Source organism: Crocuta crocuta, unplaced genomic scaffold (genome assembly GCF_008692635.1).
Source record: "Crocuta crocuta isolate KB4526 unplaced genomic scaffold, BGI_CrCroc_1.0 scaffold3, whole genome shotgun sequence".
Classification (NCBI taxonomy): Eukaryota; Metazoa; Chordata; class Mammalia; order Carnivora; family Hyaenidae; genus Crocuta; species Crocuta crocuta.
The window spans coordinates 4,570,420-4,590,681 of record NW_027529934.1 but is presented as its reverse complement, the minus strand read 5'-3'; the positions used below and the strand labels follow the sequence as shown (position 1 = coordinate 4,590,681).

General features: G+C 41.5%; 1 long non-coding RNA gene across 1 annotated transcript; it reads left to right on the top strand.

Moving 5' to 3' along the window:
* On the top strand, positions 1-10,077 carry LOC144230792 (uncharacterized). Its single transcript, XR_013334872.1, has 3 exons — positions 1-200; positions 8,804-8,896; positions 9,849-10,077. It is a non-coding gene; the product is annotated as an uncharacterized LOC144230792 (long non-coding RNA).
* The last annotated feature ends 10,185 nt before the right edge of the window (positions 10,078-20,262 follow it).

Sequence of the window (20,262 nt, the reverse complement as noted above, 5' to 3'; positions counted from 1 at the left end):
CTCTTTTCAGAGATGACCTTGCCTTCAAGGAACTTAGACTTTCTTGGGGCTCCACCAGCCATGCTGTGGCCACAACACCAGGCTAGAATTTGCAGTGGCTTTAATCGCTTCGACCACTCACTGTCATCTTAGAAGAGTCAGTTTGGTTACGAATCACAGAGAAGATTTGAAAGACGCATAGGTCGTTTGTACAGTACTTGGTACGTAAGTCCTATAAACGTGCATACTATTGGTATTACTCCTGTGACAAAGGAGGTTATACTCTGTTCTGCAAAGGATTGAGTAAGGACTGAAATTGATGTGCATTTAGTAAAAACTCTTGAAAGTGGGGAGAATTTAGCAGAAAACACCATTTGACACACAACCCAGTGACAATTAGCATTAGTTAGTGTAATGGGCCAATTGTGCTAAGAGCATTAAACATATCACCTCATTTATTCTGTAATTACAACAACCCAGTGAGTTCAGCAGTAAGTCCCCCTTTTCCAGAATTAGGAAACTACGAATCATTTCCAAGGCCACACAATAAGTGGCAGAATTTGGTTTCAGACTCCTGTCATTCTGAATATGCGACCCATGCTCTTAACGCACATGTCCCTCTGCGTACAAATGTAGCTCACTGAGAAGTGTTTGCTGGGGCAGCTTGGGCCCAGGACCCCGTGAGGACACAGGCAGTGAGTGACGGAACCAGCCTGAGAAAGGGGCGCTGAGTCAGGGCCTGGGCCACGTGCAAAGAACACTTGAGCCTAAAATGATAAGTGAAACTCCACTAGCAAAGGAGTGGAGACGTTTTCTAGGCAGAGAGAACACAGGGACTTGAAAGGCAGAGTGCGTGTTGGGACCCTGTGCATGATTCCTGGTGGAACACGAGTTCTCAAGAAGGCAGGAGGGGAGACAGGATCAGGGGAAGGATGTCTTCTCGAAAGGTGAGCTTTGTCGAAGACACGCCGTGGGAAACACTGAGAGATGTTTAAGCAAAGGGGGGTCAAGGTCAGTCCAGCGTTTAGACTGAGTTCTACTGGCAGCTTTGCAGACAGACTATGAGAGGAGAAGAGTGAACACAGATCCACCACTTAAGGGAGCATTGATAGTATTGTAAACAGTTTTGTTTTTTAAGTTTATTCTGAGAGAGAGAACACGTGCAGAAGAGGCAGAGAGAGAGGGAGAGAGAGAATCCAAAGCAGGCTGTGCACTACTAGCGCAAAGCCCCATGCAGGGCTCAAGCTCACAGACTGTGAGATCATGACCTGAGCTGAAACCGGAAGTCGGACACTTAACCGACTGAGCTACCCAGGCACCCCGAATTTACAGTATTTTAAATGATAGGCGATGGAAGCCAGAATCAAGGCAGTAGTATTAAGGAGGGGGCAAAGGTACAGAGGGTAATTCTAGTTTGTTGCTTGGGATATGGCATATTGGCAGGCAGATAACAGTGTGCCGACTTTCTAGCTCTAGCCTGGTCAATCTTACAGGCTCAAGACAGGAACCATAAATATCCTAGGATTTGGGGAATGGGAGAGGCATTTTCTCACTAATGATGAGGATGAGGCCCTGTGAAGGCAAGAACCCAGTGCAGAGCAAGCATGAGATTCCACAACATAATCGTTTGACATTTAAATATTTATTACATGCTTACTGTGTTCCAGCAACGCTGAGAAGAGCTGGTGACATAATGATAACAGAAACTGACTGACGCTCTGCCCTCACAGAGCTCTGTACGGTAGGAGAAGATGTTAATCAGATAACCACACAAGTACAGTCAGGGGTCTTAAATGCTAAGCCAGTGCTTGGGGAATTTGAGCTAATCTGGTAAAGCTCTTCAGAGAGTAATGCTTGAGCTACAGTCCAAAGGATGAATAGAACTTAATCAAGGGGAGAGAAAGAGGGACAAGCATTCTAAGCAGAGGGAAGAGCATATGCAAAGTTCCATTGGTAGGAGGAAGTATGATCCCTAGGAAAGACAGTGGAACAGAGCCAGAGGGAGAGTGTTGTTTGAGATGATTTTCGGCGGTAAGTCGGTCTTGTTGGCCAGGCTACAGGAGTCGACTCTGATCAATAAAAGCTCTGGCAGTTTCCAGACCACTACGTTAAAGGAGCTTTAGGTGCGCCTGAGTGGCTCATTTGGTTAAGCGTGCGACTTTGGCTCAGGTCATGATCTCACAGTCTGTGGGTTTGAGCCCTGCTTCAGATTCTGTGTGTGTGTGTGTCTCTGTGCCCCTCCCCCACTCACTCTCTGTCTCTCTCACAATAAAATAAAGACATAAAAAAAAAGGAGCTCTATGCCAGCCACACTTGTTAAATTAGTTCTGATGATTATGTTTTATTAAAGATGGGCATTACATGTAAATGAAAGAATTTTTTTCAAACCTTTGGAGTTTCTGATTACATGCCTACCTAGGCAAATCTTGGATACATTTTTGGGCTCTACAGTTTGTTTAACATTCTGATCCTGTGGGGCTCCAACCGGCACAAAGATGAAAAAGTCTGGCCCGACAGTAAATAAACAATTCTAACACAGTAAACAATTTACAGTTTTAAGGACTCATTGTACGAAGTAACCTACTTGTTTGCTTCTCTTATTGCAAGTGACGTTTGTCTTCTTTCATTGGGAGAGATTTCCAATGACCATGAAAAACAACAGCCTGGCTACTGTCCCGTCTTCCCAGGTGAGCGGTGGCTGGAACAGACTTATTCTTGTGAGTGAAGGTGACCGTGATTTAGGAACCCTGGAAAAGAAACAGCCTCCCTTTAGAAAAATGCCTGTTGTGAACTCAAGTGACTCGAGATGGGGAAATGGGCAGTTAAGCAACGGTCATGAATGTAGGAGCTTAGATTACGAAGAAAACTGTGTTTAAAATAAACGGCCAGGCCATGGCGACAAGCCAGGCGGGCAGCGTGCTGACAGCACTCTTAGTGCGGCTCGCCCTCGCCAGTCTGGCGCTCTGCATTCTCAGAATCTGTGGAAGTCGCCTTCCAGCAGCCAGGGCCCCTTCCACCTTTCACCCTCCCCTCCGCCCCTTAGCTCCTATGAACAGGATTGGAATGGAGGTTTTTGGTCTTTGCCTCACCTCGGCTCGGAGGAAATGATGCAGGGACAAAGGCCCCCTTTGCCTAATTTCTCTAACCCAGAAGTGGATCCAATTCATGAGTAAAATATCTTTCCAGCCACAGATTAGCACGGAAAAGAAATAGCCCTGGCCTAGGGAAAGAAAGCGTTCGCAAAGAAGGAATAGCGAGGAGCACGGACAGTGGGGCTCTACCCTGCCCCGCTCTACCTGTGCGAGCATTTCACTTATCGATTACACGTGACGTGCTTGCACTGGGATGGAGCCTTGTCACGCAAAGGTGACAACACCGACATTCGCATCATTATTGTAGTAGCTGAGTCATGGCATCCAAAGATGTTTGCTCCTAATCCCTAGAGCCAGGTGTTGCCTTATATAGGGTAAAAGCGTCTTGCGGAACATACTAAGTTAAATGGAGGGTCCTGAGATGACAAGATCACGCCACATTATCCTGGTTGAGCCCTCCACGCCATCCCAAGTGTCCTTCCAAGAGAGGCAGAGGAGATTTGACTCAGACGAGGGGAAGCAGCAATGTTGTCGGGCAGGTAGACGTGACGGTGATGAGGCCACGGTGTCAGGAATGCAGGCGGCCACCAGAAGCTAGGCGGTGCCGAGAGCGGCTCTTCCCTCTGAGCCTCCAGGAGTGTGGTCCCGCTCACACCTTGGCTGCAGCCCCGTGATGCTGGTTTTCGGAATTCTAGCCTCCAGAGCGACGACACCATACACTTCTGTGGGTTTAAGCCATCTAGTTCGAGGTAATTTGGCACAGCTGCCACAGGAAATTCATGCAAATTATGATACAATAAAAGGGTTTTTTTAATTGAAGTAATGTCTATACCCCACGTGGGGCTTAAAGTCATGACCCCAAGATCAAGAGTTGCTTGTTGTTCGAAGTGAGCCAGTGGCCCCTCCCCTCTCAGCAAATGTTTTAGTAGAGGGAGGAACAAAATACAGTAGAAAGGTTTTACAAAAGACTTGACCTTGTGGTTCCTTCTAGAAGCAAGACTAAAGATGGACCGAAAGAAGGCCCCCAGAATAGGTTCAAGAAATGGAAAGTGAAAAATTCACTGGGGTAGGAGAGACTTAACCGTCTGGGGAGATATTTTTCTTTTCTTTCCTAAAACTTCTATTTTTTTAAGTAATCTCTACACCCAATGAGGCTCAAACTTGCAGCCCCAAGATCAAGAGTCACAGGCTCTACTGACTGAGCCAGCCAAGCGCCCCAAGTATTTTTATTTTATTTAACAAATACTTCTGGAGCTCTTACTCTCTACCAGGGGCACTTTCCTTTAAAAAAAAAAAAAAAAAAAGTTTATTTCTTTAGTTTTGAGACAGCATGAGCAGGGGAAGGACAGAGAAAGGGAGATTGAGAATCCCAAGCAGACTTTGTGCTGTCTGGGCAAAGCTCAATTCAGGGTGTGATCCCATGAACCGTGAGATCATGACCTGAGCTGAAACCAAGAGTCCTCGACGCTCAACCAACTGAGCCACCCTGGTGCCTCCCCATCATTTTTATTTTTATGTCACGTCATATGGCTGCATGCCTAGATGGCTGCAATAGCGGTAGTATTTTGAGATAGCCAGAGATCAGCCAGCCAGCTCTACAGTGCCTTCACCATCCCTCCCATTCAGCCCTGACTCAGAGAAGAGATGATATTGCAGAGGAGAAGAGAAAGGGCTCTTGGGCTTCAGGAGCTGAGGGTCTCGGCAGACAAGCTCCAGTCATAGCAGAATCGCAGATTCATGATGACGTAGAGCAAGCACTCGCTCTGCCCAGAGAAGATTCCCCAGGTCAAGAGTAGGAGGGAGAGTTAGAAGGAAAGCAAGAGGAAAGTTGGGGAGCTTATCTGAGAAGAGAGTGGGCACCTTAGTTTCCTTCCAGGCTAAATGCTGGAGGAGTCCCCTTAGCTTTCAGGGGACTGTGTGCTAGTCTCGTGTACTGGAAACGGGTGTGTGGGAGAAGGGCTCTCTGAGGTCTCCCATGGGAGGCAGGAGAGTGGGCACCCATATCCCCGAGAGAGGCCCTCACATAGACAAGTGAGCTGAACAAGGGACAACCCAGCGGAGACCTGTGTGGATCGGATGTTCCACCCCTGGCCAAACACTCCATGAGTTAGCACCATGGTGCCCCCCAAACAAAGCAACCCCAGGATCCAGAATAGGGTCTCCCGCTCTTCTGTGTGCCTGAGTTACTGCTGTCAAACATACTGTCTTGAAATAATTGCTTTCATAATGAGACTCTCTGTTGAAGAACTCCCAGCTGCTCTTTATCTCATCAAAGTCAAGCTCTTCTTTCTGGCTTTGAAAAACCAACCTCTGGCATGCCTGGGTGGCCAGTTGGTTAGGCATCCAACTTTGGCTCAGGCCTTGATCTCACAGTCTGCAAGTTCAAGCCCCACGTCGGGCTCTATACTGACAGCCTGGAGCCTGCTTCAGGTTCTGTGTCTCCCTCTCTCTGTGCCACTGCCCTGCTCACATTCTGTCTCTCTCTGGAAAATAAAAGCATTTTAAAAAAAGGAAGGAAGGAAGGAAGGGAGGGAGGGAGGGAGAATCTAGATGGTCAAAAGCACCCATGTTCCAGCAATGCTTGCAGGTGACAGTGTTCTGTTATCTCGCTGGCAAGCAACGATGCAGACTCAGAAATAACCTTTGCTTCCGGCTGAAGGGCAGCAAGAGCATCCCTAATGCATCGTTTACAGTCCCAACCCCAGCATCTCAGCTACACTGCAACATTTCTACTAGAGGCAGAGTTAGCCCAGAAGAAGCAGCTATTAACATCAGTGGGAGGAGTAACCAAGTCAGAGAGAAGTACATAAATATTTCCGAGTGNAATCCCAGCCATATTTTCTTCTTGTATTTGGGGGGAGAGGAAGGAAGGGAGGGAGGGAAGGCGGGAGGGAGGGAGGGAGGGAAGGAAGGAAGAGGGAAGATCTTAAGCTGGCTTTGTCCTCATGATTCAGAAATATAATAGTTCTAACTAGATACTAAAAATTGAGTAAAAAGACAACAGAGGTTCAGGGAAAAGGCCCGTTACTGACCTATTTGGTTCTCATCTAGACTTGTAAGCTCTTTTCTTTGCCTCTGGAACTTCTCACCACATTTTCCCCCATTTAAAAAAAAAAGGACTAAATATAACAAAGTTTAGCTTGTATATTTCTATTTTTATTGAGAACTGTTAACAACTTTCTTATTTGGGGGAAGGCAGTGTCATCTAGTGGCTGGAGGAGGGTGGGTGGGTATAGAATTTGACAGTTGTTAACAAATGTGTGGTGACCTTGAGCACCTCACCCAACAATTTTATGTGAGGGCAGAGGAGTGTTGCAAAAAGAAGAGATGAGGTGTGATATTTAAAGCCTTAAAGCCTTAATCTACCTATTTTATAGCTTTCATTTTTACAAAGCATTTGAATGTATCAGTATAGTTTATTTCTTTTTTTAAGACGGAAGAAAAATACAGAAGGAAAAAAGTCAATAGCATGACATCCATGCAAAAGCTGAAAATTGTCAACTGTTATCATCTTAACTTTGAGTTACCCCAACACTTTAAAAAAAAAAATCTTTGGTTTTCATTCCTAACAAGGATTACCACTAACATTAAATGTCTATTATTTGGGGAATCATGAAAATTTAAGGTAAATACAATCTATTTTCTTAAGCTGGAAAATAAGTTGCTTGATAACCAATGAATTTACACAACAGTATTAAATACAGCAAGTTTAAAGAGACAAATAATATATTGAGCTATTTTGGAAAGTTCACACAGGACAACATATATTTTATCTGTATATATTCTAATGGCTACTTTTTAAGAAATTGTAAACATTCTGCCATTTATTTTACTGACATATTTTTGAAATGTAGTCCTTTAATAATAGCTGATGAAATTTTCATTTTTTGTATGCATTGCTTTCTGGTTTTCCTTCAAAACAAGCTACATCTTTGTCTTTTCTCACCTTTCGGATTTTGTAGATGGAAATCAGGGAAATTGAAAACCGAAAAAAACAAATGGATGAAGTGGAATAAATCAAAGTGATTAAATATAGTTCTTGGGGTCAAAGGACAAACAAACCAAAGGGTTTAGGCATCATTTTATTGTTCATTCACTGATTTAACACTGCAGAACGCTCTGTTGCGTACTACAAAGGAACCAAAGTAGATTAGACGCACATCTTGATGTTTTGTTTGCTTTTTTTATTTCTGAGAGAGAGAGCGTGAGCAGGGGAGGGTCAGAGAGAGAGAGGGAGACACAGAATCAGAAGCAGGCTCCAGGCTCTGAGCTGTCAGCATAGAGCCCAATGCAGGGCTCAAACCCACAAACCGTGAGATCATGACCTGAGCCGAAGTCGGATGCTTAATTGGCTGAGCCATCCAGGCACCCCTAGACCCACATCTTGAACTCCAGAGATTTAGAATAGCAAAGAAGAAATATGGCATACATTTAGGAAGCTATACAGCTCCAAGAGAATGGAAACTTCATAAGGGCAAGGTGTTTTGTCCGTTTGGCTCATTACTGTCACCTCAGGAAGGATCTGGCACAAAGTAGGTACTCAATAAATAGTTGTCGGATGAATGTATAGAGCATGGCAGAGTGTTGAGCCATTTATGAACTGTAAGAAAGAAAAAAATGTGAAATTGGTAAGAGGAGGGGCAGGTAACTTCCAGCATCTTTGAAATTATGTACGTAACTTGTAGATAATTACGTTGACAAGCCGTGAACAGAATCTCCTGCGTGCACTGCTGTTGTTTTTCAAATCCATCAACTGCTCTGCAAACCCCTTCAAGTAAGACCATGAACACGGCAAGTAGTGAATACGTTACTTAACATGCTGGGCCTCAATGAAGTGAGGAAGTTAGATTACATGAGGGTTTGCAGGGGCAAATATGTACAATCCTTTTAGATGGCTGATGGTTAAATGTGTACACTACTCCCATCAAACCTCTGATTTCATAGATATTATACTGCCCAGAGGAGAAGACCCAAAGAGAAAATATTAAGGAGATAATAGTAGAGGTGCTTTGTAAGTATGATGAAAATTGTGAAGATAAGACGTGAATGACTGAATTTTAGGAAACAGTGGAAGGGAGGTGATTAAAGTCATTTTGGTTTTACTGTCTTATTATTTAAATTAACTTCAACCAAAAGAATTGCCTTTTCCCAACCTAAACGACATTGAACCCAGTTCACGTTCCTAAATCCTCTGAATGTTTCTCAACCTCTTTCTGAATAGTTAGTTGACTAAAAATACATAGTACCAGTTTGCTTGGGAGGAGGGGGTTACAGCGACCTCTTTGCTAGGTGACCGTGACTTTTACAAAGGGTGCTGGTGCCTGCCAAAGTTTGGCCAGTGTGCAGTAAAATAAGAGGAATCTGAATAATGCAAGATCTATATTTATGAAGCCACACTGACTTATTTGAAAGGACTTATTTTTTTTAATTTGAGATTAGAACCTTTTTATGATTAGAATATTTTTCTTCTTAAATGATGGAGACTGAAGATGGTACTCCTTTTAATGTTCTAGAGAAAATAAAAATTACCATGCTCTGTGGATTCCACCACCTTTTAAATAAATCGTTTTCTGAAATTTAAAGGCACCGGTGTTAAGAACGGCATTTAGAGTGTCATTACAGAGACTTCTTGGGATTGTTCCTTCGTGCAGATTGTTGAGTCTTCAAATAACCTTATGATGCCAAGTATTCAGAATCATGACACCTTGGTTTCCTTTAATTCTTGGTCTTAGACACTAGTGTTTGTCAGCGTCATTTAATACACCAGACTACTATGGATCAAGAGACAGAAGGCTGCATGCAGTTGAACTTATCATTTCTTTAAGGTATCTAAAAAAATTCATTTCTGGCCTTACCACAGTTTTTGGGAAAGAGACTAACATCTTCAAGGACAGTGTTAGTAACATTATCATTTTAAGCAAACATTTACTGATGTAGTTTTATTGACTCCCATTTTTTCCTTTGACCATGAATGATTTATTTATGTTACATAGAGTGCTAAGTTAAAAAACTATGGAAAACCTGGATAAGACCACTGATTTTATTGCTCTATAAGCAATGTATATTAACTTTATGAAACTTCGAAAACACATATAAACCCAGAGATTACCAGTGTGAAGGCTATTTTGTAGTCATTCTACACCTTTCTTTATGAGCATAGAAATATTTTACAATAAAAATGGGATTATATTGTACATGCTCTTTTATAACCTGCTCTTTTCATCTTAAAAATGTTTTAAAACTGTTTCCGTAATATTAAATATTTTTCTACATCATTTTAATGACTTCATACTGTGATATTTTATAATGTACTATCATCTAATTAACAAGTTCCTTGTTAGGTATGGTTCGTGTCCATGTTTTTTTCCTTTTGTTGAAATGAACATCTTTGCTTTGCTAAGTTAAGTCTTTTTTATATCCTTGAATAATTCATTAGGCTAGATCCTAAAAGTAGACTCGCTGGGTTAAGTGTACACAAATTTATGAGACTTTTGATATATTGCATGGAACTGATATAAAAATGTGTGTTTATTTATTTGTGTATTTATTTATTATAATGTTTGCAGTCCATGGAGAAGATAGAAAACTAATCTAATTCATTGCATAACACCCCTTGCACTTCATTTAATTTCCAAAACACTCATTACAGCTAAAATAAGACCTCTTAGATGAAGTCATTAAACTTTGACTAATGGGATCCTGCAGATCATTTGGCTTAAAAGATTCATTCTAGAGCTGAGGAAACTGAGCTGAAGTTATAATATATCCCGTTCACAGTTGAAGCTAACCAGGAAAGGAGCCAATCCAGTCCTAGATCCAGATGCAATCTTTTCCACAAGACCCTCAAGAGAAGATCAAGTCATTCTTCTTTAGATATTCAACACCAAACTGACCTATCACATAATCTGTAATAGCTCCGGGGTCTTTCATTGTACCATAATTTCTTTCACCAACACCTAGTTGATGGACATTAGGATTGTCTGGAGTTATTAACTAGTTTAAACAATGTGGCAATAAACAATCTTTTAAATAGCTGTTTAAATATCTCTAATAAATATAAATTGCTTTTCTTTGGGGAAATGTTACATGTTGTATTATTTCCTGGAGATTCGTGATGCAAATTTCTGTACTAAACAAATATTTATTGAACACCTACCAACTGTGCTACATGCTGGGAGTAATATTAAAGGCTCTGAAAATTCTCACAGTAAAAAAATCTTTTAATTAAAAATTTTCTAACCATTTATTTTTGTTATCATATCACCTCTCCACCCCCCCCCCCCTTAAAAAACTGAACATCTGCTAGTATTGCACTAGTCATTTCTGGAGCAGAATTTGGAAAGTGCTCATTGGGTATCGATCTTGTTGAAAACTACTAATTAAGTACCTAGTTGTTACTTTTGTAGGAACTCTGAAAAATCTTGGGAATTATTTAGAGGAAACATATGTTTTAGGCGTTTCAGAAGACTCTATCTTTGATCTATAGTGCCAGATTCACTTCCAGAATGGGTAGTATTTGAATATGAATATTTTGATGACACCGTTTTACTTTATTTTTTTAAACTTTTTTTAAGTTTGTTTATTTTGACAGAGAGAGGAAGGGCGAGGGGCAGAGAGAGAGAGAGAGAGAGAGGGAGACAGAGAGAATCCCAAGCAGGCTTTGCACTGTCAGCTCAGAGCATGGTGCGGGGCTCACATTCATGAACCATGAGATCATGACTTGAGCCAAAGTCAGACACTTAACCAACAGAGCGCTGGGGTGCCCATACTTTATTTTATTTTTAAATTAGTATTCATATCATTAGGACAAAAGGAAGACTTGAACATGAAAGGAGAATGTGGGATATAAAGTAATTTGGGCTCAGCCATGGGTTTATTGGAGGAAAAGGGTGAATTTGCATGGAGAAAGAACAGACAGAGAAGGAGTGAGACAGAGATGAAATTATTAACGGGAATTAAGGTTGGAGTTTTCGAAGATTCTATAGCAACATGGGAAAGAATTGAATATATTTGGTAAAAAAAAAGGAGGATACAAAATCCTACTCACAATATGTACAAACCAATTAGAAAAAAAAAAAAAACAGGGGGGGGGTGGGAATCCAACAAAATAATAGTGTTTGGGTTGGAGTACTTTTTCCCCTCATTTCTAATTGTCGTTTTCATTTTTATTTTTAAAATATATGACAAAACTGAAAAGGAAAAAAATACTAAAGGATCAGACAAAATTAGAAGAGAGGCTTATGGAGGAGGAGGAAGGTAGTGGTTGAGTCGAACAAAGGCAACAAATAGATTAAAAGTGAATAAGGGTAGAAGAGAGAACATTCAATTTGTCCTGGAGGAGATCATTAATGACTCAAGTGCTGTGAAGTGGACAAAAGCCAGTCTGTAGTGAGGTCAGATGAGAGAACCAGACAAGAATAATTTTTTTTTTAGGACCTAAGATCATAATAATTCACATAGAGGTTCCCCCCAGCCACTATTACTTTAGCTCAGGTTTTATCATGTTGGGATTTTGCCTGTATCCGTTTTTTTTTCCAGGAGCTGATAAATGAAAACCTTAAAAAAAGAAATCCTATGAGTAAGTTTCTTTGCCCTTATATTTGAACTGAATAATAAAGAAATGGTAAATTCTCTTTCGGAGCTGTGCTACAAATGCTACCATATAGAAGTCTTAATAATATACTCTGTGCATGCCATTTAAAAACAGAAGAACTTGGTCGCCCAAGGTCATTACAGATGCCTTTTTTCCTAAGTGATTTGTGTATATTTTATCCATAAAAGACAAATTATTATGAAAGGATATGAAATATAGGTTTAAGGAACTCAAAGAACAAAGTACATTCTTTGCTCTTTGAATTTCTTAAAATTAAGTTCTTAAGACTCCTGCTGCTTACCTTCAAACAAGCAACCTTGAAACTACTCCATGAAACCCGAGGAAAGGATGAACCAAAGAGTTTTCACTTATAAAAAAAATATCACATGTGGGAGAGAGAACGTTCGAGTCTTCCAGTCTCCATACTTATTAACTAAATTGAATGCCTGTGGCGGGTCTCATGGGAGCACACAGTAGCAGCCTCTTTATGTTACAACTCAGCCAGAAGCATTTATTCCCTTGTAATTAAGGCCAAGGGTGCAACCAGTGATGCGAACGGAAGCAATTATGTGGATTATTCAGCTCTCTCACCATTTCTCAAGAGTTTGTATGTTTGTGGCATCCGGTGTGTCTGAAGTCCCGGTAGAGCCCCCTGGGTTATCCTTGGTGCTGCGGGTCCAAGCTCAGGCAATGACCTTAAGACGGCACTTAACATGCCAGGTTGTTTTAGGGGGTTTTGACCTAACATCTTCGTCCATTCTTTCAAAACTGGGGGTGGGGGGCAGCTACATGTGAAGTCCTGGTTCTCCAGGAGCAGATGCTGAGATGAGGTTCCAATGCAAGGGAATCATCCCTGAGGTGGCTCAAGGAGAGACTGGTAAGGGGCAATGGAAGGAGGGCAGGAAAAGGGAGTTGAGACAAGCAAAGAGACGTCTGGGGCCAAATCCCTTCCGGGATAGCTTCAGGTGGTCCTGTAGGGAAACCCTATAGGCCAGGAAGGGAAGCTTGGCTTTCAGCCTGCTGCACAGCCATTGGGTAACAACCGACATGGGGGGCAAGGAATGTGTCTGTGGGAGGTTGGGGGCGGGGAGTGGAATCTAGGAAAGAAGAGCATCAGGTGCTTATTGAAGGAGTTGGGACAGAAACACAGACAGGTGTCTGCTGCAGGTAAGGACTGTTATCTCCACCGAACCTTGCCCAAGGTCTCAAAACTTATAAGGGGAACCTCTGGGATCCGAAAGCCTGCAGTTTGACTCTGAAAGCCATGTGCCTAAACCCCTGTGCCACTTGGGAAAGGTTGTATCTTCACAGTGTGCCGCTGTCTTATCAATATATTTTTGAAAGTTTTCACAGTTGACCACGTAGCATACGTTATTTTGATTTTATTGGGCTTCTGAAAAATGCTGGAATTTTGTCTGCAGAGGAATCCATTAGTGATTTGTTGAACTAAGTTTCAGATACCCAAGCCCCCAAGCCTAGGGGAAGCTCAGAGAACAGACGGAAAAAATCAGGTAACTGGTTTACCTCAAAGAATGTGCTACTCCTAGAGTATCCTTCCAGTGGACTCTGCCCAGTTCTCATAAAACTACACAAAAGGGGATTCCACAAGCCTTTCTTCACATGGCACATTTACACAGACCCTGTTTTTCACATTAAGAGAATGTCAGTTTATATTGCTGACCTGATAATGCTAGCTACTCATCACCCTCTTGTTTTTGAGGGTTTTTTTTAAATGTTTTATGTTTTTCTTTGTTATTTTTTTAAAGTTTATTTATTTATTATGAGAGAGAGAGAGAGAGAGAGCTTGCACGAGAGAGGGAGAGGCAGAGTGAGAGAGACAGAGAGAGAATCCCAAGCAGGCTCCATGCTATTAGCGCAGAGCCTGATGTGGGGCTCAATCCTATGAACCATGAGATCCTTACCTGAGCTGAATTCAAGAGTCGGACGCTCAACCAACTCTTGGTTGGTGCCACCCAGGTGCCTCTAATTTTTTTTTTCGTATTTTAAAATAAAGTGTATATTCTTCTCCAAGTCAGGGAACCAATTTTTTTCCCTTTTAGTTTTTGTGGAACACTGTCCTGAAATACTTTTTGAAACTTTTTTAAACCTTTAAAAGAACTCACTTTATTTTTGCTAAAGAAATTCTCTTTATTTTCTGCTTTAAAAGGAGGAGTATGTATGATACTTGTCTGTCTCATTGCCCTTGGTAAAATGAGGAAAAGTTTGTGCATAATGCTGGGTGACCAATTAAGTAAACACCTCAAAAGTTTGCGAATGGCTGTGCTAGAGCCAGGGACTAAGAGAAACAAGTGCTAACTCAATCTTTGTCAAGACAATCAGCTAGAAGCTTACTGGTCCACAAAGAACAGCACAAAGGTGGAGGAGAGCACTTTGAGGGGAAGGCTGAGGGAATGCAGAATTTGTACGGTTTTCTTCCTGTGTTTTGGGTGAAGAGGAAAGTTCTCCGTTTTAGCAGATCCCTACAGAGGATAATGTTCTATGGGTGCATTGAGCCCAAGTGTCTGCTGCGCCGCCATATTGTTCAGGAGGGAGAAGGGAGGAGGGAGAGGATTGAATGCTTGCCGAAAGTTCTGAGGTCCTAGATAATAAAAACTAACAGTTCTACGGCACTTATTACAGTAAATCCTTGGATTGTGAGTGACTTGTCCTGCAAATGTTCCACAAGACGAGTGAACATTTCTAATACATTTTAACTGATAAACAAGCGGTGCTTTGCAATATGACTAGTGCCTGACACGGAATGTCATGTGATCACAACTGAGCCAGTGGTTCTTGAACTTTGCTCTGATAGTCAAGTGCTTTGGATTACAAGCATGTTTCCGGAACGAATTGTGCTCACAAACCAAGGTTCTACTATAAATGCAAGGGACTGTTTGAAGTGTTACGTGTACTAACTCCTTAAAGTCTCTTAATGACACCATGAGGTAGGTACTAGGAATATCTCCATTTTACAGATGAGGAAACTGAGGCACAGAGAGGTTAAATAACTCATTCCAGATCTTGTGGAGCTGGAATTCGAGCGTGGGCTATCGGCTCTCAGATTCTGTGCTCCTGCCCATTAGTTTGTACAGCCCAACTGAAATATCCAGAATGTGCTAATAATGTTGCTCATAATTTATTTGTGGTTGAATCTATTTCTGAACTCTCTGCAAGTTTTAAGAGATGCCTATTTCACACCTGGTAATAGCTAAGCTATAGAAGAAAACTTGACTTCTGATAGAAACAGCGACCAGAAGTTCTTGAAGTTGACATAGAGTAGAAAGCCCCTATCCGTGTATGGAAACTGTAAAGTCAAAGTGGCAGCAGAGATAAGCTCTGTCCTGCACAGAGGAGACGGTATTCCCTGCCCACGGGGAGTTGGCACTGGTAGCAATTATATCACAAAGTCACTCTCAACACTCAGCTGCTTGCTAAGAATTAATTGCTGGAACCAGATCTAGTGAGCTTCATGTTACCAGCTTTGGATGAAGCACACACATTAGTGTGATATATTTAGCCTTCAGAAACAGTTACATTTAAGAATATCTTTCTTACAAAAAAGATAATGTATTCCCCTGCTATGTGTGGTCATTTGCTTCCTCTCCCCAAGTAAACAATCACACACCTGTTTATTCTGTTGAGTAAAGCTGACCTCCTATGGCGGGGGTGGTTTGTGGAAAGAAGTGAGTCACCAGGGGTTCACATGCAAAGGAGCCCAGATCTGCCAGGGCCTCTGCTGCCCTCTAGAGGTGAGTCAGATCAGGGCGGCTCATCTCTGGAACTTTCCCACGGATTGCCCAGAGAAGTCACCTTACTCTCCCTTTTGAATGTGCCATAAACGCCGTTTGTCAAAAGGTGATGAGGTGGAAACACTCCACAGTTCAAAAACCAATATTGGGATTTAATTAAAATTCCAAGCCAGGTCTTTGATAGTTACTCCATACTCCGGGAAGATACAAGCTTCCTCCTGTGTTTCTTCCCACCCTCTCTCCGGCCTCACCCCTTCCCCCTCCAACTCAACCACTAGACAGAAGTTAGTCAAGGTTGTTTGAAAACCATAAACAGAGCTAACGTAAAGCATTTATCACACAGCAAGTATTAAGTGCTTCCCATATGCTAATCTATTTAATCTACATAAGAGTCCTTTGAGATGGGCGGTATGATCATCTCCATCTTATAATAGGGAAGCAGAGGCAAAGAGCTAGTGAATATTGCTCATGGTGCATGAGTAGTGGAGCTGGACTTGAGCCCACGTATGTCTGGCTGCGTGGACTGCGCTTATAACCACTTCACTGTACTGTCTCTTTTATAGCACACATTAAAAGTCTAATTTTAAGGTAGAGGTTTTTCTAAAAAATCTTTAATCTGAATCTAGTAATGAGGCAATGGTTGGCCTGTACACTTCAAAAATGTCAATGACATTGGGCACCTGGGTGGCTCAGTTGGTTAGGCGTCCAACTTCAGCACACATCATGATCTCGCAGTTTGTGGGTTTGAGCCCCATGTCGTTGGGCTCTGTGCTGACAGCTCAGAGCCTGGCGCCCGCTCCGCATTCTGTGTCTCCCTCTTTCTGTGCCCCTCCCCAACTCATGCTCTGTCTCTCTTGCCTTCAAAAATAAATAAACTAAAAAAACAATGTCAGTGACATGACAGACAGAAAAGGAGGAAGAGGAGAAGAAAGAGGAGGAAAAGGGGACCAGAGGGAGGAAGGAACTATTCTAGAGATTTAACAGCTAAATATAATGCATGGCTTGCGATTACATCCCACATATAAAAAACTATATTGGATGTCAGGTTATGTTCATGTTAAATTTCTTGAGTATGATCCTTTTATCGTGGTGATATAGAAGCATGTCCTGTTTTTCAGTGATACGTGACGAAGTTGTTAGGGGTGAAATGTTATTATATAAGCACATCGCCATCACGCATTCTAGGAAAACAATAAAAATACGTGTAAGAAAGGAGGAGAAAGCAAATGGGGCAAAATGTTAAAAACTGGGAACAGCAATTAAAAGCCGTATGATGCTCGGGGCGCCTGGGTGGCTTAGTCGGTTAAGCGTCCGACTTTCGCTTGGGTCATGATCTCGCAGTTCGTGGGCTCGAGCCCCGCGTCGGGCTCTGTGCTGACTGCCAGCTCAGAGCCTGGAGCCTGTTTCAGCCTGTGACTCCCTCTCTCTCTGACCCTCCCCTGCTCACGCTGTCTCTCTCTCTCTCTCTCCTAAAAATAAATAAAACATTAAAAAAAAATTAAAAAAAAAAAGCTGTTTAAAAAAAAAGCCGTATGATGCTCATTATACTACTTTTAAAAATGTGTTGAAGGTTGGGGAAATTTTTAGATGAAGATGTAGAGAAGAAACAAACATCATTTCAAAATAAGGATGTAGCCAGTGCACCTGCCTACACAGCCCTGAGTCAGGACCAGCGAGAGCAGTGTGCAGGGCTTAGAATCTATAGGCAAGCTTTGCAATCCGCAGACGTGTATTCTGAGTGGGTGTATGAGATGTTAAAGCTTACTGATTTTTGTTTTTCAACTAGTATCAGGTATTACAGGCATCGGTTTGTAGTTTCAAAAATTTTTCACATTTCCATCCAATGGAAATGAATAAAGCAAATAATAAAGCTCTTTGTAAAACTAAAAACCATCTCATTTCAGTCTTAGAGTTATTGCATTTTTGTGGTCAACAAATAAGGCGTATACAGAAGTCTGCCTTTCCTATCCATTTGTTCAGGAAATAATGTATCGAAGTGCTCACTATGTTCCAGGCACTGGTCAAGATGTTTGAAATACACAAGTGAACACACCAAGTCCCCTGAACACATGCTGCTTGTCTTCTGGTGGGAAAGACAGAGACCGTAAACATAACTCAGTAAGGCGTGGAGAGGGTTAGAAAGCTACCGTTGTCAAGAGAAAACAGAAAAATAGAGCAACATGGCAGGAGTTTAGGCAAGTGGTTGTGGAGAAGAGGGTTTGTCACTTTAAATAAGATCGCCGGGGTAAGTTTCAGTCAAATATGACCTTGTGACAGTCTGGAAGGCAAGTAGAAGCACACAATGAAGAAAGACCTTATGGTGAGAGTATGCCCAGTGTGGCTGGAACTGAGTGGTCGAGAAGTAAAGAGTAAAAAGATAGGGAGTCAGAGAGTAAGTAGAGGACCTTCATACAAGTCATTAGGGGAGGGGTTGGTTTTCATGATGATCAAAAATAGGAAGCCATTGGATGGTTTTGAGTAGAAGAGTGACGTGTTTTAACTCAGTATTTTAAAAAATCGATCTTTTAGGGAGACAAAGTTGGTAGCAGGGTCCCCAGTCAGGAGGCTATTGCAATAATCCAAACAAGATGATAGTGCCGTGGCACAGGCTGGTAGAATTGGTGGTGGAGAGATGGGATCAGATTCTGGATGTTTTGATGGTAGAGCCAACAGGAAGGATTTGCCAATGAATTAGTTGTGGTGTTTGAGAGAAAGACATGAGTCAAGGGTCACTTGATGTTTTGTCCTGAGCAACTGGAAAAATGAAAGCGTCTTCTAAAGAGACAGGGAGGATTAGGAGGGATTTTGAGGGGGAAGACGAAGAGTTGAATTTGGGACATGCTGAGTTTGAACTATTAGGTGTCCAAACGGAATTGTTGTAGAGGGAGTAGGATATAGAAGTCGAGACTGGAAAGAGATCAGGGCAGGAGACTGGAAACTGATCAGAACTGATTGTATGGATGGTATTTAAAGCCATGAGTCTAGCTAGATAGGATCACCGAGACAGAGAAAAATAGCAAAGTCTAGGCCCCTGAAATGATTCTGTTACGTGTTTATTATACTTGTTATATTTCTCATTTTGTTTAGAAGATAACAAAACAAAACGGAAAATTGATAATTATCTAAATTACTGATGATAGTCTATCAAATGATTAGATTTTCAAAGCATATTAATCTTCTTCAACTGTCTGGTCTAATTTTCTACAAATGTGTGCATTATTCAGACTCTAGGGCAGTTGCCATTTTAACTGTTTTGTCCCAGTGTTTTTCAATCAATAATATATTCATCTTCAAAATGGCAAAGTTCAACAATGCTTTCAAATGATTCTGTAGATGGAGTAATCCTCAACTGTATTTATTTTCTGAATTTAAATTAAATGTTCTGCTGGAGTATGAGTATTCTTTCCTCTCTTTCTAATGCTTATGATTTGACAGTTCTCACTTTGGTGATGTAGTAAATGAATTTTAAAAGTTATGCCCAAGCAGAACTAATACTTAATCATGGAAAGAAAGAGAAGAGGAAATGCTGTCTTGAGGGAAAGATCTGTAAATATATTTGTTGTTTCATATAAAAAAGACAATTGCTGATGTTAAGAAGTTCCCTCAACTGCAAATAAGCCCATGTCATAAAGGCATTTTATCAATAAATCTTAATGTCAGAACCATGTTAACACTCTTTTATAGTTAACCCGGTAAATATGGACAAGCTCAGAATTTTGTTTTCTGTAATCAACTATATAATGGTGGTAGGTGAGCTAGATAATTAAGCATGTGATGGGACTTATCAGTAAATAAAAACCCAATTGAGCCCAACTTTAAAAATAAAGGAGTTTATTGACTCATATAATGAAAAATACTGAGGTAGTCAGGCTTCTGGGTTTGTTTCTCAAGTATGCTGTGTGGGTGTTTTTGTCTGCCTCTCTGCTCTGCCATCCAGTGAGTTGTCTTCGATCCCAAGCTGGCTTTCTTTGCAGTCTAGGGAGGCTGCCAAAAGTAGCTGGCCTATTTGCTTTCCTGAAAATGCCCAAGGAGAAGGAATGCCTTCTTTATTTATTAGGCAAGCGATCTGAGCTTAGTGCCAATCTTCATGGCCAGTAGAATGCCATGTGCTGAAATTCCTAAGGCCTCAGTCACCTATCCCCGTGACAAAGAGGATGGGATTCTCCTGACTTGCTTACATCTTTGGAGATGTCAGTGGGGCCAATGGCCTTTGAAGCACATGGCTGGCACACCACAGAGGCGGGAGGGGATGGGGAGGGTAGCGTGTCGTTGGGTAGATGGTCATTGGTGGGGAACCTGAGTCATCCAGATGATCCAAACTCAGTTGACACTTCAGTTTGGTTTCTTGTTCAGACTCAGCTTCCTAACCTTGGCTATATTTCGCTCTCATGAACTTTCTCTATTGGGTAGTGACAGAAAACCATCTCTATCTACATGCAAAAAAGTTTGAAAATTCAGGAGACAGGGACAAGGGTAAAGACGTTTACTTTTTCTTTAACCACCAGCCAATATAAACAGTTAATGCCTTGTTGCCTCTATACAGAATATTTTTCTGTTACCAGAGAAGATATTTATATAATTTTTATATGAGCACTTCCCTGTCACTGATGTTGTTTAAAAAATTTTTATAATAGAAATTTTCTATTTTATAATAGAAACTTTCAAATTCCATTATATGGATGATTCCAAAAAAGACATCATATTTATGCTGTATTTATGCTTAATGGCAAGAGAGGGGGAGCATTTCAGCTAGTTGATGCATTAAACATATGTGATTACCACATTTCCTCCTAAAATCATACGAAGATGAAAGTAAAGATGTTTTTAAAGGTATACCTTGTCAAAAACA